The sequence below is a fragment of the Artemia sp. Qi Xiang Cuo genome, chromosome 9, assembly GCF_049724085.1.
Source record: "Artemia sp. Qi Xiang Cuo chromosome 9, ASM4972408v1, whole genome shotgun sequence".
Taxonomy (NCBI): Eukaryota; Metazoa; Arthropoda; class Branchiopoda; order Anostraca; family Artemiidae; genus Artemia; species Artemia sp. Qi Xiang Cuo.
In genome coordinates this window covers 40,423,644-40,448,063 of record NC_142802.1, presented here as the reverse complement: position 1 = coordinate 40,448,063, position 24,420 = coordinate 40,423,644, and the positions used below count along the sequence as shown (strand labels likewise).

The 24,420-nt window shown below is 37.3% G+C and overlaps 1 protein-coding gene across 4 annotated transcripts in view; it reads right to left on the bottom strand.

The window, feature by feature from the left end:
* The window catches only part of Mef2 (myocyte enhancer factor 2), a 192,528-nt gene extending 168,343 nt beyond the window's left edge, over window positions 1–24,185 (bottom strand). For 3 of the 4 annotated variants that reach the window (XM_089094553.1, XM_089094560.1, XM_089094556.1), the window contains exon 1: window positions 24,146–24,185. The gene's annotated coding sequence lies outside the window, so the exon portion shown is untranslated. The remainder of the gene's footprint in view (window positions 1–24,145) is intronic. The other variant, XM_089094557.1, reaches the window with a different exon arrangement.
* Window positions 24,186–24,420: the final 235 nt, after the last annotated feature.

Here is a 24,420-nt window from a genome sequence, read left to right as displayed (position 1 = left end):
CCTCCTTCCACACCCCCCGTATCTCCAAACACATCCAATCAAATTTTTGAGATAGCCATTTTGTTCAGCGTTGTTGATTTCCAGATAAGAATTTTATAGAGCGTTGTCGTAAAAACTTCAAAAAAGGCTCGTTCGATTGGAAATTCAAAGGGCTAGGGCCCTTTTTAAGTCAAAAGTGATTGGAGGGCAACTAAACCCCCTCTCACGCAACCTTTTCCTCAAACACATCCAATCAAAATTTTGAGATAGCCATTTTGTTCAACGTAGTTGGAAGTTTTGGAAATTAGGTCTTTGAGGATGACAACCCCCGCCCCCCAACGTCCCTCAGAGCAAGGGTTGTAAGTGATGCCCTGGGGGCATATAAGGTTGTTTTTTTTTATAGAAAGCGTTGTCGTAGAAACTTCAAAAAGGGCTCATTTGATTGGAAATTGAAATAGCTAGTGACCTTTTAAATAGTCGAAAGTGATTGGAAGGCGACAAACACCCCTTCCACGCCCACCATTTATCCAGACGCATCCAATCAAAATGTTGAGATCGCCATTTTGTTCAAAGTAGTTGAAAGGCCCGGAAATTGCCCTTATTAATAGTCGAAAGTGATTTAAGGGCAACTAACCCACCTTTCACGCCCACCTTTTCCTCAAACACATCTAATCAAAATTTTTAGATAACAATTTGTTCAACGTATTTAAAAGTTTTAGAAATTAGGCCTTTGAGGATGATAGGCCAAGGGTTGTACAAGGCTCGTAAGGCTCGGGGCAAGGGTTGTAAGTTATGCCCTGGAGGCATATAAGGGTTTTATAGATAGTGATCTTGTAGCAACTTCAAAAAGGGCTCATTCGACTGCAAATTAGAAGGAATTGTGCCCTTTTTAATAGTCAAAAGTGATTGGAGGATAACCCACCGTTTCCCCAAACACATCCAATCAAAATTTTGAGACATCCATTTTGTTCGACGTAGTTAAAAAGCCTGGAAATTATGTTTTTGAGGATGAAAAAAATACAGATGAATGTGCATTGTCAGTTTAATATACATATACTGATATTTAGTAATCAAAATGTTAATATGATTTGATTTATTAAAGTTATAAAAGTAAAAACATTTATATTTTTTCAGTAAAGTGCAAATTATGTTCTGGCCTTGGGATGGCATATGGGTTTTGACCCTTACTCATGTTAATTTCTGCTCGTTTTGAGTTGACTCGGTTATTTATTGTAATTTATATTCGTTTTGGGTTTCATTTATTTATCGATGCTGATTTGTGGTATAGTTTCACGCTTGGTAGATTTTTGATTTGATTTTTGCTCATTTTTGGTTTAATAGGGTTCTTTACTTTTCTTTGAAAAACTTATTTGAGGAAAAAGTTTTTTAATTAATACCTGTGAAATATGACTGCAATTCAGCATACTGTCTTGTGTGCAAGTCCACGCTAAGGACTCAATTTGCTGATTTTAGGTGCTGCGCCGAAGGAACGAAGCAAAACTGAAGAAGCTACAATTCCCAGATAGAACACTTACGCTCAGTACTTCCACTTTTCTTTCCAAACAATCTGTAAAATTTCGGTGATGTCGGTAGAAAATCAATCGATGCCTTTCGTGGTTCGGTAGTTGCGGTACGACTTTTTTTCATTTTGTATTGCGATTTCGGAGGTGTTTGAGCGATGTGCGAAAAAAATACCGCATTCTAAAGGTTCAGAGAGCAGATCTACAGGACAGGGTTGCCAACTGGACATATTTTATGTCCAAAGGACATATTTTAGAAATCTGGGACATAAAAGGGAAGTATTTTGCAAATTTATGACATAAACCAGAATATTTTTGTAAAAAAAAATAATTTTTCACCAAAGTAGTGTTGAAACTACTTATCTAGCACTGAATTTACTTAACTACTTACTTTCTACTAATTTTTTAGATTGTATACTGTATTTTTCGGAATGGCTTACTCTTTCCCGAAAACAACTACCAGCGTATATTCTTGAAATTCTTTACAAGTTTGTATTCTTTCCTCTACAAACGATTTTATTTCTCCTTCCTTTTACACTACAGTCAAGATAATAGGCAAGCAGGCCCCTTTTCGTTAACAATCGCTTCCAGCTTCCAATAGTCAGGCTAATCTATTTATCAAGTATTACGAACTGAAAATGAAAAGTTAACAAAAGAAAAAATTTGGATTCTTGATGATCTGGAATCAATTTTGATATCAATAGATGTATCAAAAGACTTAGCTTATTGTGCTGATTCCAAATATATAATATTTATTCAGTTTAGTGTTACCCATCAATGGCTACGAGCCTGAGAAAATATAACTTATTTTCGAAAAAGGGGTGAAACACCCCCTAAAAGTAAAAGAATCTTAATGGAAATCATACCATCAGATTTAACGTATAAGAGAACCCTACTGTAAAGGTTCCAAGCTCCTATCTATAAAAATGTGAATATATATAGTTTTTGCCAGAAGAAGGATCAGGGATTCGTGTTTATTTGTTGTTGTTGCTTTTTCCAGGGGTGACCGTATCAAACCAATGGCACTAGAATATCGCGAGGGGGCTTGTTCAAATGAAAACTAAAGGATTTAGCGTCTTTTTTAAGTTACCCAAAAATTTGAGGAAAACTAACCCCCATTCTACACCCTTTTTTCCTGAAAGTCGTCTGATCAAAATTTTGAGATATCCATTTTGTTCAGTATAGTTGAAACGTACAATGGATATATCTTTGGAGATAAAGTAATCCCTTAGAACCACCAGAGGGAGGGCCGTAAGATATGAAATTTGCCCATTGTTTACATATAGTATTTTTTATAGGGAAGCATATCGACATTTTCCAAGGGAAGGAGATTTCCTAGGGATGGATTTTCTACGGGGAAAATTTCCCATTGGGATGGAAGTTTCCGGGGGCGACATTTTCAGGGGAAATTTTCATGGGGGGAATTTGGCAGAATTCATATAAAAGAATTTTTATGTCTTACTTTCTCGTTGTTGATCCCATTGTACATGTGGAGACACTTTGAGGGAATTGTCAGGGGGAAGTTTTCAACTGAGTTGTGGTTCTCTGGGGGTTCTTTATGGGGGGATTTTCCACGGGAGAAATTTTCCATGGGAGAATTATCACCAGGAGAAATTTTCTATGGGGGAATTATCACCAGGAGAAATTTCTGCGGGAGAAATTTTCCAATGGTGGGGGGGGGGGAATTTTCCACACAGGGATATTCCCCAATAACCTTAAAAAGTATCAGAAAGTAAATAAAAACAAGTCTTTCTTCAAATAAAAGTATGCTAAGGAGTATTTTTCAGGCAGAATCGTAAGCACAAAAAAATCTGGGTAATTTCCCGGCGGAAGAATTTTACATGGGAGGAACTGAGATTTTCTGAAAAAAGATTATATATAAATAAAAAAAAAACAAGTTGTTTCTACTGAAATTAAGGAACGAAATTAAAATTTTAAACAAACAGAAATTATTCCATACAAGACAGGGGCTACTCCTTCCTCAATATACCCTCTCTACGCTAATGTTCGACTTTTTGTCTCATTTCTTCAAGAACGATTCTTGAAACACAAGGGCCATGTAATTGAATCAAAACCCTTTTTAAAAGATCATAAAAAAATATTAGCGTGAAGAAAGGGGTATTGAGAAAGGGGCAGCCCCCCATGTACAGAATAATTTCTCTTTATCTTAAGTTTTAATGTTACTCCTCACTTTAAGTAGAAAAAACTTTTTTTTTAAATTTAATGAAGTAAAGAGCAATAAGGTTACAATTTTTTACTTCTGATCAAGGTACTTCGTGTAGAAAGGATTGTCGTTGAAACTTCGAAAGCGGCTCAATTGGAAATTGAAATTTATAATACCTTTTCTAAGAATCAAAAGTGATTGGAGGGCGAACGCCCCCCCCCTCCCGTCATTTCTCCAAACATATCCAATCCAAACTTTGAGATTGCCATCTTGTTCAGCATATTTGAAAGGTCCAGTGATTATATTTTTGTGGATGACACCCCCCACAAAAGCTTTCAGGGGTAGGGCTACGAGTTATACTAGTTCCCCATTATTAAAATATAAGATTTTTTATGGAAGGGATGGTCGTATATACTTTGGAGGGGGCTCATTGGATTGGAAATCAGAAGTTCTAGCTTCATTTTTAAGAGTCAGATGTGGTCAGAGGGCAACTATCCACCCGCGTACCCTTTTCCCTAGATGCAGCCAACAGAAATTTCGAGAAAGTCATTTGTTGAAAATGGTCCAAAGAACATATAACAATGCCTTCAGCGTTTACACAACCCCTCAGAGCCCTGGGACAAGGAATGTAAGTTATGCCCCGGGGGCATACATGGTTTTTATGAAATGGGTAGTCGTATAAACTTCCGATGGGATAGGGACTGTAAGCTAGGCAATTCTTTCATTGTTTACAAATAATATGCCCTGTGACAGAGGTTCTAGTGCTCTTTTCAAAGGTGAGAAGCCGTCAGAAGGCAACTAGACACCCTCCCCCCATATCCTCTTTCCCCTAGATGCATCCGACAGAAAATTAAAGATAGCCATTTTGTTAAAAATAGTCCAAAGAACATATAGTAACACCTCCAGGGTTGAAATAGCCCCCAGAGCCCTGGGACAAGGGTTGTAAGTTGTGCTCCGGGCCGTATAAGTTTTTTATGCAATGGGGGGTCTCTAAACTTTAGATGGGGTTCATTTGATTTGAAATTGGAAGTTCTATTTCCCCTCTTGTGAGGCTGCCCTTTTGTTCAAAATAGTCCAAAGAAAATACAACAATCTAAGGGCAAATTCAGCAGAAGTAAATTCCTATAATAATTAAAACTCAAAAAGACCAGAAATCATAGGTAGCGCATTAGCACTGCTGAAGTCAAGAGCGACGTGGGGACAATATATTATTATAATTTTTTTTTTTTTGACCAAAGCACTTCGCATAGAAGTTGTCGTAGAAACTTCAAAATGAGCTCATTAGACTGAAACTTGAAAGTTCTAGTGCTCTTTTCAAGAGTCAAAAATGATTTCAAGGGCAACACAGCTTATCTAGGATTGTACCTTACTCCTGGATTGTACCTTATGACAAGCGCAAGAAGTACTCTGATTGGCAAAAAGCTACCCAAAGAAGGGAAAATGCTGACCCTCACGCCGAACATACCGGTGAAGGGGAACTCTCGTAGGAAGATGAGTCTTAAGCTCCCATAAGTAGGTTTTTACTGTTTACATGTTTTTATGACTTTTACGCTTTCGCACTAGTTCATTCTGTATCGATGTACTAAATGATTTTTTTTTCTCGTTTTCATTATACTTGACGATAACTGACCACTTTGAAAGAGGCTTAACTGTCATAAATAAAACTAGTTTCTGAGATTTCACGACGGACATATTATAGACAAAATATGGACACAATTTAACTGAAAATGACACTTTTTGGATTTTTAGATGCTCAAGGGACATATTCATTGACGAAAAAGTTGGCAACCCTACTACAGGAGCCAGACACGGATCCGAAAAGAAAAGCGTGATTTCGTCAATCAATTTTTATGTTAGGGGATTCAGTTTCATAGAGAGCTTCGGAAGCAGCTAGAAGCTCGAAAAATTAGAAGTATTTTACTTTGAAACTATGTGCAGCCGTATTTAACTCCGATTCTTAAGCTATTTTGACTTGACATTTTTCTTCATCAACCCCTACTTTTTCCCACCCTTCCAGGCTTCGCACAATACCGGTGACAGAAAATCCGGGCAAATTCCAGACACTAGGTCTTTAACCATTTAGCTTGAATTGCAGGGATAAACTTTTTTCGCCATCCCCAAAACAGTTATTCACGAACGATAAAATAAAAACGCAAAGTGGTAGCTCTTTAATATTCATACTACTGCAAAGAATTGTAACATAAATCAACAAAACTTTCCAACACACCTACTGCATTCCATAAAGTAAACCAAGGAATGTCTGCAGCCATCCATCTTCCATTATTGTTTCAAATGCCAAAATAAAAAGGTCTAAAATCAATCTACAAAAAGCAGTAAAATTGCACCCTAAAAGACTGACAGAAAGCAAAACAGAATTTCATCGTCGATTTCTCGTTTTGCTATTTTGATAAAAACTGAGATAGGAAAACAACAGATTGAAAAGGAAAACAAAGAAAACGAAGAGGTTAGATGTTTTGCTCAGGAAAGTAAAAAAGAAAGGCTATGCGCGACGAAGATGAGCAGCGAGATAAACGGCAAAAACGAATGCTGCTAATCTGTTTGAATCGCATGGCTTTTTAAGAGCACATTCAACTCCGGTCAAACTGCAGATCAGCTCTGCTGGCAGACCTACTGCTACGCTAGAGCCTGTTGGTAACCACACTACTGGACATAAATGCAGATTAGGGACCCTGCAGTAAACGGCAGAGAGGTAGTGCCCAATAGGGCCAAGAGGTAGGTACCAGATAACTGAGGCTGTAAGAAGAAAAATAATCAATCTTACTAGGTGGATGACAAAGCCTATCCAAATTTTAGAATCTGTCCAATAAAGTGGATATAGCACATAAAGAAACATGTCTAAGCAATTCAATGATGATATACAAATAGGTAAATACAGAATCCTATCGACAATGAAATTATAATATAAAAATATTCAGCTAAATAGCTTTCCTATTAAGTATTTTATAATACACAACTAGTCAAACAAATCTAAGTCTTAGCAATTCGCTCTTATTGGCACATTTTGAGCAAGAAAGTATCACTTAGCATTTTTACGAGACCAAAGTCTTCAACAGTGTGTACAAAGACAAATCAAGTAAGCTATATTTGCTGTTTTCGGAGCCGATCCTAAGTGAGTTTCAGAAAACCAGCTTCCTCTTCCAAAAAACTTCTGCTGATCCTGTTTATCTGCAACAAGAGCTGGAATCTTTGACGCTTAACTTATTGAGGTGGATCTTGCGTAAAACTGCACAACTGTTCTGGCTTAATGTTAGCAATTACAAAGACATTATGAATACTAGACCTTTATAGGTCTAAGACCTTGTCCAAGTAACTCTTTCAATCTTCAACTTGCTGATCACCAATGTCTTCGTCAAAAGAACATTTTCGGCCACGAATGTCATCAAGCACAAAATTCTAAGCAGGATGCAGCTGAAAATACTAAACTCTACCATAACCACTCGGCTCTGACTAAACTGCCAGAGTAGGTGCAGGAAAAACCTCGATCCTATGCCCGCCATGTTAAGCAGATTTACCAGTAATATGTATAATGAGTCCTGGAACCATCCAAAGAGATTGAAAATGACCAGGAAATTCTCCTGAGAATTTTGAGCGATACAAATAAAGGGCTTTCTGATTTCTATAACCCCTCTTTTCTTTCTTTCATTCTTTGATAAGGATTCTGAATACTAATCAAAACAATCGTAACATTCGATTAAAAAAGGTGCAAAACATATTTGACGTTCATTAAAAGCGAAACAAAAGTAAAATAACAGATTGTACTTTTAAAAGACGTCCTTTGCTCATATGTGTATTTAGCTTCACTTTTGCAACATAGTCTAAAAAAAAACTTTAGCCTGTGGTGCTCTATAAAATTGCATGATAATGGCCAATACTGTTACCTATGTTAAATAAATACAAAAAGACATACGAAATGATCGACTAGAAATGAGCTTCAGAATTCAATCGGTTTTTTAATTATTGTTATTATTTTTTCTACACTTACAAAAAAAAATCAAATGACAGGCCCCTGAAAATGGGTGAAAATGCACCGATGGTTCACATCCTTTATTAATGAGAATATCAAGAATCATTTAAAAACCATCAAATATTTTAAATGTTTTAGAAGCTGATCTGTATAATTTTCTTAACAAGTGGAATAAAAAAGAAAACGAAAATAAAAAAAATAGATTTCAAAAGTAGAAGAAACTTGTTATGACGCGAGTACATAATAACATATACTAATTAAAATGCTATTAACAAGAATTCATTTTTCATGATGCTAATATATAACACGTGATCACTAATTTACATAACAAATTTGGACTATATCAGTAGATACGGCTAGTAACAATTTTGTTATAATCTGCCAGTTCTATTGTGATATTTTATCAAAGGAGTACTTACATCATAGACATATGAAAAATCCATTTAGATAATATTTTAATTGAAAATTCAAATAAAATACTATTTTAAAAACTGAATATTGTTATTAATAATAATGATAAAAATTTCTTTTTTTGCATTGGACTGCAAGATTTCATGAAAATCCACCGAAACCACAATGTATTGCTCAGGTAGTTAGATTTCCCGCCAGAATTACTGCTACTTTTCTATCTCTAATTTTAGATGAAATCAGAAACAAATTTGAAGCCTATTGTTTTGTAATTAAAAAAAATCTAAAATATTTATTTCTTTACAGGTGATTAATTATTTACAGTTGACTGATTCTTCGGCGATGGTTTCAGCCAAGAGAGTGAATACCTTCGATTTTTATTACATTTCTCAGAGATTGACCGCTTAATTTAGTCATTGGTTGTTTGAAACCCGTTATTAAAATCTTTTCTCTTATCCATGTTTGTTTAAAAATTGATACTTATAATTTAAAAGCTAAAATATAGTTCAAACTCTGAAAACATTCCTGCAAGTTTAATTCAACTAACCCATATATATATTTGATCTCCATTCTTTGATAATATTTTATTTCCATTCATGTGAGATGGAGTGCATTAGCCTCCGCCCTAGAGTTAAAAGATACCTTTACTGGTATTTACATTGGAAAATTAAACACAAGCCTATGATATTCTTAACAATACAAACAAAAAATATGTTTTCTCTAATTTGGATTGGAGTCAGTTTTTTTTTTTAATCTGGGTTTCAAAAGCATAATTCTAGTGATATTCCAAGAATAATACAACCAATGACGACACTACACAGGATAAGTGCAGAAGTTTCGGTAATTGTATTCCAGCATTCCCATTCTGAACTAAGCACTATAATAACAAGAGAGAGTAAAGGTATAGTAAAGGGCAGAAGTACGATAGAAAAGAAATAAACGTAACATTTGATTATCCATTCAATGGTCTTTCCAACCTTGGTGCCAATGGGAGGTGGGGGGGGGAGAGCATTGGAGTTTGTGCAGAATGAGGCAGACTCTGTCTTCTGATCATGTTACTATGGATATGGGGTCACTCTAACCAAACACTCTAATTAGGGAAGACACAACCTAGTGTGATGGGTGAAGCTCACCTCAGGGTATCTCATAATCTAGGTTTTGTCAAGCTTTCTAATCAGATCCTAGGCCTAGGGTCAGTTGGGTTAGTGATTCTTCACCAACAAATAAGTGCTACAAATGGCGATGATTTAGCTTAAAATCTAGACTTCCCTTCAAGATCTGAACAATGCAATATCAGGAAGACAAGCAGACTAAATCTAGGGGATCAAATAGGGCTTTGAATAGCCACTTGGAACGTTTGACTCTGAATCCACCTGTTGACACTTCTAACAAAATCGTGGCATTTCTTGTTCTCTCCTGATGGTGACCCTTAAGTTAACCTAGACAACGCCACTAGCATTAAAATTAGTCCAAAGTTCACATGATAGCTTGTTTCTCTCTAAACTACAAGAAAGAATATCCAAGGCCTCTGCCAAGGGCGGGCTGAACTGTTACTTCTGATAAGCTAAAAACAGCTATACAACAAAACCGCCAATTTTTAATGCCCTTGTTGGCTCTGGAATGCTTTACAAAGCTGAGATGTGGCAATCTTCAGCCACAATTCTCAAATCCATAGATATTTTTCAGTCAAAGAGCCTAAGTAGGGTTGAAGGTCAGTAATTCTTCAATTCTACTATTCTTTACAGTTGGAAAGCTCCAAAGCCAGCCCCAAATACTTCCACAATGGAGATCTACCAGTTTGTTCCTCACCTCTTATAAATACCATAGTTTCTTCTTCTGTTTCTTTATCAGATATTTCTCATGTGTCAACTAATGAACTTTATCAATCATGCAACAATCCCAGTTGAAATGACTCGTTTTGCCAGTGCAGTTTCTGGGCCTGCCTTCATGCCACCTATATTTCCCCCTGTATTTGCTAGATGGCATGAGACATCTTTCCCGGGAAAATGATATTATGTGCATTGTCTCCACCAATGTTGATTCACTTTATAGCAAGCTTCTTGAATCCCAACTGTTTTTCAAAAAAAGAAAACATCAACAGATATTGCTGGATTAATTAGGATCCTGCAAGAAAATACTACATTCCCTATTATTGAAGACATTTGAACTTCAACTTAATTTTATGTGGAAAGAATAAACCAAAATTTAGAAAATAGATTACAACAGCATAAAAATACAATAGATTTTTCTTTAAAATATAATACAAAAACCACAAACTTTGGAATAAGTAGGGGCAGAACAATTGTTTGACCTTCCACACCACAGTAGGCTACACTATTTTACTGGAAAAAAAAAATAATTGTCACTTCTGTTGAACTTTTATAAAGTTTCCACCAAATAATAGAAATTAAAAAAAAAAAACTATTTATGGGGTAATTAGTATCAACAGAGATAAAGAGAAATACAGATTTAATCCAATTTACAATAACTTAATTAAAAGACAGGTCAAAACCTCAAATACTTTAAACAGTGACATTTTGCATAATAAGCTCCAAAAAAGTGTCAGCCTTATAAATAAAGATTAGGATGAAATTAATGGAAAGAGCCAATGTGCTCCTGCTAGATTAGCAAATGAAAGAGCCATTCTATTTTGTAATAAATAATGTTGACCTGTGTCCAATTATAACCTTTCATTTATTCTATTATAACCTTCTAAATTCAAACATTGGTCATAGGCTATGTGATTTTTAAAAAAATGAATAGCCCGTGTCATTGCTAGGGTCCCATTCACAAGGTAATTTGAGACATATATGTACAAAAACAGAAATCCTGGTCGTGTGCTTTGTTATGTGATCTTGGATTTTAATTTAAATAGTTCCTCTTAGAAGATTACTTGAGATATATATTTATGTTTAACATAGCAAACATCCAGGTATTGTGCTTTGTGACATGTTTTTGGATTTCTATTTAAATGTGTTTCTCTTTTGTATAGCATTTGTGTTGTTATCTTTGTTTTTTCATGTTCTTCTTAGGCTAGTTTCTTTTATTTTTTATATGAATATTGTTTCCTGTTGATAAAGGCTTTCAGATGTGAAGCCGAAATATTCAGATTATTTTTATTATTAAAAGTGTTTTATTCTTTTTGTCCATTTTCCTTGTCCTTATTAAATAAAAAAGAAGTTTTTTAACTGAAAGTAAGGAGTAACATTAAACTTTAAAACGAACAGAAATTATTCCGTATATGAAAGGGGCTGTCTCTTCCTCAATGTCTCACTCTATACTCTAAAGTTTTTTATTGTTTTAAAAAATAGAGTTGTGAGAAAGAGTCAAATTTTAGCGGAAAGAGCAAGGCGTTGAGGAGGGGATAGCCCCTTGCATATACGGAATAATTTCTGTTTGTTTTAAGTTTTAATGTTGCTCCTTACTTTCAGTTAAAAAGAACTTGTTTTTTTTATTTAATTACTGAAGGTTTTTGAACTAATGCAGGTTTTGATTTTGGCTCACCGTACATGAATAATTAAAACAAAAATTTGCATATTAATTTTACTTTTTTGGTTAAATGGCTTTCTTGAAAGTTGTTTAATTTATTTAAGAACGTTTTTATTAGTGATAAATATATGTAACTTACATAACGAACTTCTATATTCATATATTTTTAGTACGTATATTACGGGGTTTGCCCCCTAGTCAATACCTCGCTCTTTACTCTAAAGTTCGAATTTTGGTCCAATTCTTTCATAATGACCCCTTAATCACAAAGGCTGTTAATTAGAATAAATAGCTCTTATGAAAGTACAAAAAAAATTATCACAAAGAGTGAGGTATTGACTAGGGGGCCAACCCAATCATATATGTAATAATTTCTGTTCATTTTAAGTTTTGATGTTGCTCCTTACTTTCAGTTGAAAAACTTGTTTTTTTAATTTAATTCCTGATCGTTTTTTTTTAATAATGCTGGGAAACCTGGCGCCCCCTTCATAGCAATTTCCCTTCCCCCAAGGAAACATCCTCAAACGTAACCCCCAACCCACCCACCCCCACCCCACTACCAGAAAACATCCCCCCTGAAAATTTCTGAATACTTCTCAACAATCAATATTATATGTTAACATTGTGCAAAGATTATAACTTGCAGCCCCAGTGACTGTGGGGGATTAAGTCATCCTCAAAGATATAGTTATTATATTTTTGACCATGCTGAACAAAATAGCTATCTCAAAATTTTGATCGGATGGCTTTGGAGAAAAAATGAGCGTGGAAGGGGGCCTAGTTGCCCTCCATTTTTTTGTCACTTAAAAAGGTCAATAGAACTTTTAATTTCCATTCAAATGAGCCCTCCCGGGATATTCTAGGACTACTGGATCAATAAGATCACCCCTGGAGAAAAAAAAACAATAAGCACCCATCCATGATCTTTCTTCTGGCAAAAAATACAAAACTCCATATTTTTCAGATAGGAGCTTGAAACTTCTATTATAGGGTTCTCTGATAGGCTGAATTTGATGGTGTGATTTTCATTAAGATTTTATGATTTTTAAGCGGTGTTTTCCCCTTATTTTGAAAAAAAATGCAAATTTTCTCAGGCTCGTAGCTTTTGATGGGTAAGACTAAGCTTAATGAAAATTATACTTTTAAAATCAAAATAAAAATCCAATTCGTTTGATGTATTTGCTGGTGTCAAAATACCGTTTTTTAGTTTCGGTTACTATTGAGCCGGATCGCTCCTTACTTACAGTTTGTTACCACAAACTGTTTGATTATGCCTGTTTTTCTATATTTTCATTTGTTTACATATGTTGGCATTCTCAATCTCCCTTGGTTCTATGTACCTTGGATTGAATCTGTATGACTTGATATTGTGTTTTCAGACAAAAATATATGTACTGGATGCATTTATAGAAGTCCCTGTGCACATAGGCGTAGGCAGCATCTTGTGTAGAGGGGGGCAGCCGCTTTTGTGATGGAGGGGGGAGGGGTCTTACTAATACTTCCCGAGGTCCTTTGAATATAGGTCTTAAGAAAATAGTCATTCTATATTTTGCTAAAACTTGGCCTTTAACATTTTCCATGCTCTACTTTTCCTGCAACAGTATAATATAAGAGACTCACTATCCAACTTCTAATTTCCAGAAAACATAAACACCACAAAAGCAATTTGACACAAATCACATTATGGTTAGATAACAGCTTCTTCTAAGAATTTGATTCAAAAGTTTACAGTTGGGCAAAATTAAATATCAAAATTGGTATAGGGGAGACCAGCCCACGTTTAGTCAAAGCAAACAGTTTCAATATAAGAACCTATGGGGCTTCTGGTGGATTTTAAAAACTCTGACAGATGGCAGTGTATGTTTTTAAAATGTCTGTCCTAAACTAATACTTTTACCAAAAATATCAGATTGGATCAGGTTTTAAGGGGATTAACTCTGGAATTTTGTTCAATTTTGTCTGAAAGCCTACGCCTAATTACGAATACTAGAAAACTTGCGTTGTAAACTCACATTATACTCTCTTATTATTTGCCTGTTTTTGGTAGCTTCTGAGACGTGCCATCTTCACCAGTTTGCTGTTAGTATTTTTTCATCCTGCGGGATAGTGAACTCCCATGTTTGGCCACAATACCTGGGGTAAATTCAGCCTGCTGTACCAAGGTGTCCAAAAGTAGGCTATGCTTGTAAAAGCTATATCAACAGCATAGTTAGAGGGTGAAGGCAAGTTCAAAACCCACTACTGTGTCAATTCTGGCGTTGTTTAATCCTGTCAGAACAGTAGGTGAACTCAAGTTCCATTTTTTCCTGTTAAATTTCATTCAAGATAAAATGCTTAAAAGTAAAACAGAAGAGAAAAGAAACAAAGGTTGCTGTGATCCAGAAGAAAATTAAACAGCAATTTTTTTTGTCTTATTCTACAAGAAGTCAGTTGGATTGGACCTAAGTCTGGACCTAAGTTTCCTTACACCCTGTTACAACACATGATAAATATTTACAGAGGAACAAGAAAAACGACTGAAAACTTACTTGAAAACGATAGCTGATATGCTTTTGACTGTATTTCCCTAGAAGCGTGTAAATTTGCATACACTTATGCCATTATTAAGACTATAAAAGTACTGGATAACAGAACTGCAAAGGCAGTGGAGACAGTGGAGGAATTACAGGTAAATATAGGTACTGTGGTTTTATTGATTGCCTTAAAACTCAATCAGTAAGAACGCCAGAAAGTACAAGCCTATGACAGACAACTGCTTTCAACCGTCACAGTGTTGGAGCTTTCTTTAACCACCTGGAGCAAGGCCTATATAAACCCATGTTCAGACCACAAGACATTTGAAATTTTGACGAATCAGGTCTGAAAACATCCAGAAGCCTGGTAAAATCATTGCACAGCAAGGCCAGAAGTAAGTAGAATAGTGTTATCCTTTTAACTGTTCTTCCCTATACTACTCACAAATTACAACCTCTAGAAATGTAAGTCATGGGGCGCCTAACGGCCTACTGCACACAGAAAGCCGCAAGTTTTATGACTGCCCTTAAACGTGAAATTGTATTATTGTAAAACATTGTTGAGCTTCTTGAGAAAGCATACCTAAAGGTTTTCACTCCTGAGAATGTAATCAGTGGAATCATAGCAAGTGGTGTCTACCCCACAATTAGAGATGTTTTCAAGGATTATCAGTTCTTCCTGTCATATGTCTCAGACAGAATGCCAACCATATCTAGTGAAACACTTGCAAGAGAAGTTTCTATGCTCAGTACAAGTCCTGTGCAACATTTAGACTCCTTTAACATAAACCCTGAAACAGACGCAGCATAGGTTCTGTCTCTAAATGAGAAGCAAAGGTCAACAGATGAATCGTTAAAGAGATCGTCCATGCAAACCCCTGTCCAAAAGGCTCAACACGAAATATGAGCAGGAAAAAAATATGACAGAGTCAGAAGTGCTCACAGACACCCCCATGAAAGAACGTATTACTGCTAGGATAAAAGCTGTATCTGCCAAAAAGCCCTAGTCCTGGAATGGAAGAAAGTCAGACAAGTGAAACGACTAAAAAGCAAAAGGCATGTCTCTTGCAGCAAGAGCTACAGTTCGAGTGACGATTCTGACGTAGATGAGCTTGTATACAACAAGTCTTCAGACTCGAGTATGGACGTCGAAGATATGCCCCCAACCAGCAACTTCCAATTTGACACTGAGAAGGTCAAGGCTGGTGATTACATTCTGATTGAGCAGAAGAGCAAGAAGGGAATTCTGTTCACAATACTATCATTATCAAAAAGTAGCAACTGAAGAACTTAAAGTGCACTTTTGGAAGGAGACTGGAGCAAGAGACTTTGCGCTAACTGAGGAGGTGGAAAAATGGCGGAGTATTTCTAATTGTCTTTTTAAAGGATGGTATTGAATGAGTTACTTTTGCTTTGGCATGCTCAGCAACTTCTTATTGCTTGAATCAACTCATAGAGATTTTTAAACAAAGTCAAAATCAGCCAATCATGGGCCAGTCTCATATCTATATATTGGACTGAAAATCAATATTGAAGATCAAAACGTAAATGTTGATATCACAAACGATATTTGGAAAATTCTGTTTGTTTCCAGCTTTTTTAACCATCTACCAGGTAACATCCAACAAAAAATTCCAACATACGAAAAGTTCTCATTAATATCTAGCATAAATTTGAAGTTCTAGGGGGGGGCAGCTGCCCTCCCCTGCCCCCTTTCCCTACCCCCATGCCTGTGCACCTGATTTTGAAGAATATGAATTGGCTCTCATAAACATCATTGATAAAATGGTCTCCTCAGCATTACTAAATAATCATATTGATTAAATAATTGCAAGTGACTTAAGATTCCCCCTTATACAGAGGATTAATGCCTTGGTCATTCTGCAACTATCACTGCAGATTCACCTTTTGTGACCTGTTTATTTAATAATTTTCTGGTGACCAGGGAATGGCCTATCCTCATGACCAGGATCCAGGCCAGGTGACCAGGATCCATCCTTGTTGGACCTTGTAATTTTAGGTGACCCTGAATCCCTTATTAAAAATGAGTTTCTCAATCCTATTGGCAAAAGTGACCATTTAGTTGTCCTGTATGTAATGTCTCTGAATAGTTGTTCACAATCTCTGCCCTGTACTGAAATTTTGTTAGCTACCAAGCTATAGAACAGAAACTTGCATAATTAATTGGCCAGAATTCATTACAAATGATATAAATGAACCATAGTTGAACTTCAATGAAGTTATCTTATCTCCAAATAAAAAGCACTCTTGGATCCCCTTTCAAAAGCAACCCAAAATGCTCCCATTTCCTAAAAGAAAAGTCAAAAGACTGATCAATAAGAAAGCCAAACCCAGGAAAAAAAACAAATAGACCCAGAACAACTTGTTAAAACACAAAAAGGCTCAAAATCTTGTTTCTAATGTCATTAGGAAACTGAAATCCCATTATGAGGAAAATATTGCCTCTGATATTAAAGAAAATCCCAAATCTTTCAGAAAACATGTTTCAGCTAGGAGTCCTAATTATGTATCTGTTCCTGCAATGCCATCATATCCTATAACTAGTCCAATACCTATATTGTTAATTAATGAACAAATGGTTCTTGCTATTTTTGATAAATTTGATGTCAATAAGTCTAAAGGATGAGACAGGGATTGTTTCCTCAGCTCTCTTATATGCAACCTCTTTCAGCTGTTTCTCCAAAAGCAGAAACTACCTTCTGAGTAAAAATGTCACACATCTCTCCTATCTACAAAAATAATTGAATGACTGTACTGAAAATTACAATCCCGTCAGCATAACTTCAACCATTGTCTAAGTGTTTGAAGGGTTTGTGAATCAAGCTTAAATCCAGCATTTTGAGAATGATTATGTTACAGCACTACTTTACAAAAATTCTCCTGTCTGCATGATCCTCCTTGGCCTAGAAATAGCTTTAGATAAAGTATGCCATGAGTTCCTTGTCACAAAGTTGAAAACTGCAGCTATAGACCTTTCTGTTACAAAATGGTTACAGCTTACATGAATTTCTATGAGATAGAACCCAAGTTGTCAGAATTTTTGGTTATGTTGGTGTTCCTCATTTTTCTCCTTTATAATAGATTTAAGTGGTGTCCCTCAGGGTACTATTTTTGGACCAAGCCTCCTCAACTTCTATACCTATGATGCTCCAAATCTTCTAACTCTGTATACAGAGGACTCTAAATTAGTGGGTAAAGCTACCATAGCTTCTGATTTGCAATCTATCCAGATTGATCTTGACAGTCTTGGAAATTGGGGGTGATAAATGGCTCCTTGCCTTTATTATTGGTAAAAAACAAAAACAATCAGCAATCAAAAGCAAAAACAATCAACACCAGTAGTATTTCCTTAAAGCCAGTCTTCTCTTGGCAGTTTCTGAAGAAAGAGATCATGGGGTCATTGTTGATGACAGATAAAATTTCTGCATCCATACCAAGACTGTGTTATCATCTGCCTCTCAATTCCTTGCCATTACAAGTGCAGTTACTTGCAATTACTTGCAAGTGCAGTATCAACAGCAACAGCAACTGGGAGGTGTGAAATTGAATAAAGGATTGTTAACCAAATTTGTGAGAAAGAACATTTATTTCTACCCATTTTTTACCATATCTCCTTATACTTGATATTAAGTTTCATTTTAAGTGGTTTTCCCTGGTGTTTCACTTTATTTACCTGATTTTGATGTTAGAAAATTTTTATTTTCTATTCAAAAGGGACTTGTCCTTTGTCTGCTGATAAACAGCTGATTATCTGTTTGTAAATAAAGCCAGGCTGAATTCAGTGTCCTTCTTCTTCTTCTGAATTTGTAGCCAGTATTAAAGCGCAGTTGCCAAATACTAAAATACTGCCAAATACGCTAAATACTAAATTACCATTGATTGCGTTGGCTCGTCCGTTTTTTGGCGTATTTTTGGTGGATAATTTGTGCAGAAGGGAGCAATAGCAAACAAACAAGAGGCCGAATTGGTACCAGCGGGATTTTATTCCTTAAACTGCTGGGAATAGGTGATTTGAGTATTGCACTTCCCACATTCTGTCTACCTCGAAAATTGTCAAGGCAATAATGGCACCAAAAAAGAGACAAAGTGAGAGCCCCGTAAAAGGACAAGATAAGTACCCGGGATGTGCAAAAGGCCTGGACAAGAACTCGCAAGCCATCAACTGCAACAAATGTCCTAACTGGTTTTGTATTGAGTGCCTAGGATTAAGTGATGAACAGTACGTCCTGCTAGAGAAAATGAATCGTACTATGAAATGTGAATGGAGCTGTCCCCGGTGCATCTTGAACAAGCCTGTGCGCGACGCCGACACCCTAACCAAAGCCATCGAATCTTTCAAATCAGAGGTGCGAGAGGACATTGCTAGCATAACGACCACAGTCAACAAGGGTCTCAGAGAGATTCACGATGAACTTGCCACAAAATGCAATGTTCTCGAGGTGAAAGCAATTGTTGAATCGGCAATTACTGCTCAAGTGACGGGGCTTGCACCAGAAGCACTTGACGAACATATACGCGGTACAGTCAGAAGTGAGCAAGACAGGCAGAGACGCAAACTTAATGTCGTCGGATACGGGATTCCGATCCAAGCAAGTGACGAAGACTTCCTTGCTAAATATTTCAAGGACAACTACAAACTAGCGACCAAAGTCTTCAACGTGAAAAGACTAACAGCCTCGGCCCCCACGGCCGGACAACCACTGCGACACCCACCAGTCCTGTTCACGGTAGCCAGCTTCATAGACAAGAAGCATATCCTGGATGCGTCCTACCAGCGTAAAGACCCGATTCGATTCTATGGCGACAGCTCCAAAGAAGATCGCAACGCTAGAAAAGCCTTGTTGGAAGAGATGAAGAAAAGACAGGCAAACGGAAAAACAGACCTAGTAATAAGAAACGGCAAAATCACAAAAAACGGCCAAACTCAAGCAATTCCGATGGAGAGATGCTCGAGCATGCAAAAATAACCACTATCTCCAACCGTCTCGTCCCTCTTGTAAATAGTTCATGTGTGAGTGATAATAACGTTGTAAACGCAAGTTTGTGTAAATGTATAAACAGTGAATTAACAGTTACGTCCCCATGCCATTCTGCCTCGTCCCTCATTAGCAGCTCTGTGTACCTAAGCTGCAATTCACCCACTTCAACCGAAAGCGAGAATATTAGAGAGCAAAATAAAAAATCGCCCAGACACACCCAAAAACTTGTGAACATTATGATGGCAAATGTTGATGTTATTACCAACAAGATGCCAGAACTGGCAACAGTGCTCCAACTAAGTCAGATAGACATTGCAACTCTGACAGAAATTTGCCCCAAGAACTCAAGATTTCAAATGACAGAAGACTCAATCTGCCCCTCTGGATACAACATCTTCAGCAATCTGTCTGATCCAAACTGCAGAAGAGGAGTGGCTGTTTTAGCTTCCAAGGAATTCCAGGTAAAAGAAATTTCTGTCCCAAATTATTACTTACCTTGGGTTGAAGCTACATGGGTCTCCCTGTCCCTACCTAATGAAATGTTTGTCCTAAGCTCAATTTACAGGAGCCCCAGCAGCCCTTGCCAGCTGTCCTCTGAAACAGCAATTGCCGAAATGACGCAATTCATACTATGCAATTACCCAAAGGCAACCCTGCTCATGACAGGGGCCTTCAACCTCCCAAACGTGTCTTGGGTAGATGGCCAAGGTATGACCAAGTCAAGCCTTGAACAAAACCCATTAGTACAAGCCCTCTCCGACAACTTTCTATACCAAACAGTAACTATGCCCACAAGAATGCGCCCAGGACAAAATCCCTCCATACTGGACCTAGTCATAACAAATGACCCAGAAAAGGTGAACAACACACACACTCTCAGTCCAATTGGCTCAAGTGACCACATGCCAGTTCTCTCATCTATTCAACTCAACTCCAAACCATCAAAATATACCAAGCAATCCTTTACAAATTACAAGATGATGGTGGAAGAGCTGTTAGATGCTAACCTGGAAACACTTATATCAGAAGATGTCAAAGCCTCATGGCTAACTCTAAAAAAGACCTTACTAGAGAGCCAAGCCAAACACACTAGCGTATCATGGAAAAAGAAACCCAAAACTCTACCTTTCATCACCCCAAAAATCAAGAAACTAGGCAACAGGAGGAAAAAACTTTGGGAGAAGTACATGAAACAAAAGACTACAGCTTTGTACGAGCAGTACAAAACTGCAAGGAACCTCCTCAAAAAAGAAACTAGAAAACTGACCTCAAACTACGAAGAACGACTGGCCAAAAACGTCAAGGAAAACCCAAAATTATTCTGGAAATACATCTCCCATAAGAAGCCAGGCAGACACACCGTACCAGACCTGGTTAACAACAACTCTATATCCTCTTGCCCCTCTGAAAAAGCAAACCTGCTTAATCAGCAGTTTGCCTCAGTGTTCTCCATGGATGACCCCCAATCAACCCCCCCACCAGCAGAACAGGCTCACACTCCCCTCCCGATGGTACACTCACCAGTCACAATCGAAGAAGTAACCAAACAGCTTAAGGACCTCGATCCCAATAAATTGACGGGACCTGATGGTCTCAGCCCACGACTGATGAAGGAATTAAGCCCTGTAATATCAGCCCCACTGGTAAAACTATTTAATCTGTCGCTTGCACAAGGAAAGCTTCCTGGGGACTGGAAGAAGGGAATAGTCATCCCAATTCACAAGAAGGGTAGCAAAACTTCTGTAGCAAATTACAGACCTATCAGCCTTACATGTGTGGCATGCAAGGTCATGGAGAGAATCATAAACAAGCGTATCATTAATCATCTTGAGGCCAACTCACTTATCAGCAGTAGTCAGCATGGTTTTCGCTCAAAGAGATCGGTGGACACAAACCTTCTTGAGTCATATAGTCTTGTAACTGACCTACTAGAGAGAGGATTACCTGTGGATATTATATTGTTAGACTTAGCCAAAGCATTTGACAAGGTTTGTCACCGATACCTCATTCACAGGCTACTTACTCTATCTGTTAGTCCACAAGTGGTCAGTTGGACAGAGGACTTTCTGAGGGACAGAACACAGCAAGTGAAAGTGATAACCGGACCAAACAGCCATGTCCTTTCTGACGAAATCAAAGTCACTAGTGGGGTTCCCCAGGGCAGCGTCCTGGGCCCCACCCTGTTTAACATCTACATAAATGAGCTACCCCTCATCACCAGCAACAGAACCACCCTCTATGCGGATGATTCAAAACTCATAGGTCCTGCCAACACCTCTTCTTCCATCCAATCCCTCCAAACTGATCTCAACCACATGTGCTCCTGGGTCAAAAGATGGCTGCTGGAATTCAACGCAGAAAAATGCAAGGTCATACACTTCGGACATAAAAACCCCAAACATCAGTACCTCATGACCCAAAATTCTGGAATTCACCACACAATCGAGCCTGTCCAAGAGGAGAGTGACCTTTGCATCATTGTTGACTCCCAGTTGAAATTCAGCTCCCACTCACAGAAATCTCAGCCAATGCTAGTAGAGCCCTAGGCATCATCAAACACAGCATCACCAGTAGGAGTAAACACGTAATCACCAAACTCTATAAGGGATTAGTAAGACCTAGACTGGAGGTGGGGATGATACTGGCCACCCCTCGATTCAAAAAGGACAAGGCAGTTCTTGAGCAAATCCAACGAAGGGCCACTAAGATGATTGTCGGCATGGAAAACAAGACATACAGTGAACGGCTGAAGGAACTCAACCTCCCCTCCTTAGTATATAGACGGAAACGGGGAGACATGATCCAGGCGCACAAACTCCTCTCAACCAATCGAGAAAATGAGATCCTGGAGATCGACACCTCCCACAAAACACGAGGACACCTTAGACGAATCCGCAAACATCACGCTGCAACTGGAGCAAGATGCAATTTCTTCTCGAATCGGATTGAGAACCTCTGGAATAACCTCAAGGAGGACACGGTGGCTGCTGAATCAACAGATGCTTTCAAACGCCATCTGGATGCTGAGTGGAAAGATACACCATGGAAGTTTGATTGGGAAGCACCAGAATCTTCCACCAGAACTTAACCAACTACAACAGTCATCATAAGGAGTGATTCAACAGGATCGAAAGTCCTTATTTCACTCCAAGCTGTGATTTAAGGTAATTTAAGGTAATTAAGGTAATTACCAAAAGGACAATCTAAACCCAGCATCCTAGAGTGTGCATGCAATTGTATAAGGCACTGGTCATCTATTTTCAGAAGTACAAGTGACTATTTGGAGGGTTTGACTTGATTGATAAACTGCTGTAAGTTAACTAGTTAAGCAAAAAATGGGAGGCAGTCTTCCAGCCAGAAGTACTTTCTGAGTTGATCATGATATCTCCTAGTAAAGCTCCCTTGAGTAAAATTTCCAGTCCAGGCACTGTTTTCCTAGAGATATAAGTAGAGGAGGGACTGTATTCCCAATGCATTAACACCAGCACAAATCATGGTCAACTGACCTCTTTCTGCTGATATGAGCTTCCCTAATTACTTCTGGCCTCACTGTGCAATGATCTTACCATGCTTGTAAACGTTATTCAGACTCACATTGTCAACATTCCAAATGTCTTGTGGTTTGAACATGTGTTTATCTAGACCTTGCTCCAAGTTGTCAAAAAAAACTCCTACAGTGTGACGGTTGAAAGTAGTTGCCTGTCCTAAGCTTGTACCTTCTGGCATTCTTACCAATAGAGTTTTGAAGCTATCCATAAAACCAGGGTACCAATTTTTACTTGCAATTCCTCCACTGTCTCAACTTCCTTTGCATTTCCTGTTATCAGGTCCTTTTATACTCTTAGTAATGGCATAAGTGTATGCAAGTTCATGTGCTTCTAGGGGAAAACAGTCAAAATGCAGAGCAGCTTTCATTTTTAAGCATGTTTTTATTCCTTTTTCTTGTTCCTCTGCAGATATTTATTACAGTATGTGTTGTAACAGGGTATAAAGAAACTCAGGTACAGACTTTGTAGAGGGATATTCAGCTTCTCAACTTTTTTCATGTAGCCCTGCAGTATTTATCTTGGGACACCCATGGCACTTGCAGAGAATCCAACCAGCATTTTGTGAAGTAAGACAGAAAAAAACTGCCTTTTTTTCTTGTGGATCCCAGTCCCCTATCTTTCTTTTTTCCTCTGTTTTATTTTTAAGCATTTTATCTTGAATGAAATTTAACAGGAAACAATAGAATTTCAGTTCACCTACTGGTCTGACCGGGTTAAACAACACCAGAATTAGGTTTTGTGTTTTGAGCTTGCCTTCAGACTTAAAATGTGCTGTTTACACAGCTTTTACAAGCATAGTCCACTTTTGGACACCTTGGTATGGCATGCTGAACCTATCTTGGGTATTGTGGCCAAACATAGGAATTTACCATCCCACAGGATAAAAATGTAAACAGCAAACCGGCAAGATGGCATGTTTTGGAAGCTGCCAAAAGACAGGCAAATAATAAGAGAATACAATGTGAGTTTATGGCTTTTCTAGTTTTTGTACTTAGGCATAGGCCTTTAGACAAAAATTGAGCAAAAATACCAGATTTAATAACCATAAAACATGATCCAAACTGATATTCTTGGTAAAAGTATTAACCAAGACATTTTAAAAACATACACTGCCATAAGAAAGAGACTTTACAGCATAACATTTTAAAAACATACACTGTCATCCATCAGATCCTTTATAATCTACCAGAAGTACCCATAGGTGGGATCCCATATTGGGATTATTTGCTTTAGCTAAACATGGGCCACATTTTGGTATTTAATAGGCTATTGCCTAACTTTAAACCTTTGAATTGAATTCTTAGAACAAGAAGCTTTTATATAACCATAATGTAATTTTTATTTGGAGATTTACTAGTAGCAAGGTTTCTTCCACAGCAGTTAATTTAAGCATAGGCTAGTCTACATGAAATAGGCTGGACTAGCCTAGCGTATAAGCAGCTTAGAGCAGAATTATCTGTCAATTATTTAACTAGGTATACTTAAGCATTAATCTTAGAATAATTAACAATAAAAAAAAAGAAGTGAAAAAAACTATACCTTCTTTTTCGTTTTTTATTTTCTGTTTGTAAACAAAATTGAAATAATATATATAGGCGATGGCGTTGCAGTTGTTCTTGCCATCGCCATCTAGCATAAAATCTTAAATTAAAATTCTAGAAATTGGCTTAATCAGCTTCTCATAAAAAAGTATTTCAAAGAAGATTAACAAATGATGTTAATTCCTAAAAAGGCGGAAGTAAAATCCTCCAATAATCAGTGTTTCTATGTTTCTGAATTTCTGCTGAAATTAAAGAATTTTGGACCACGGGAGA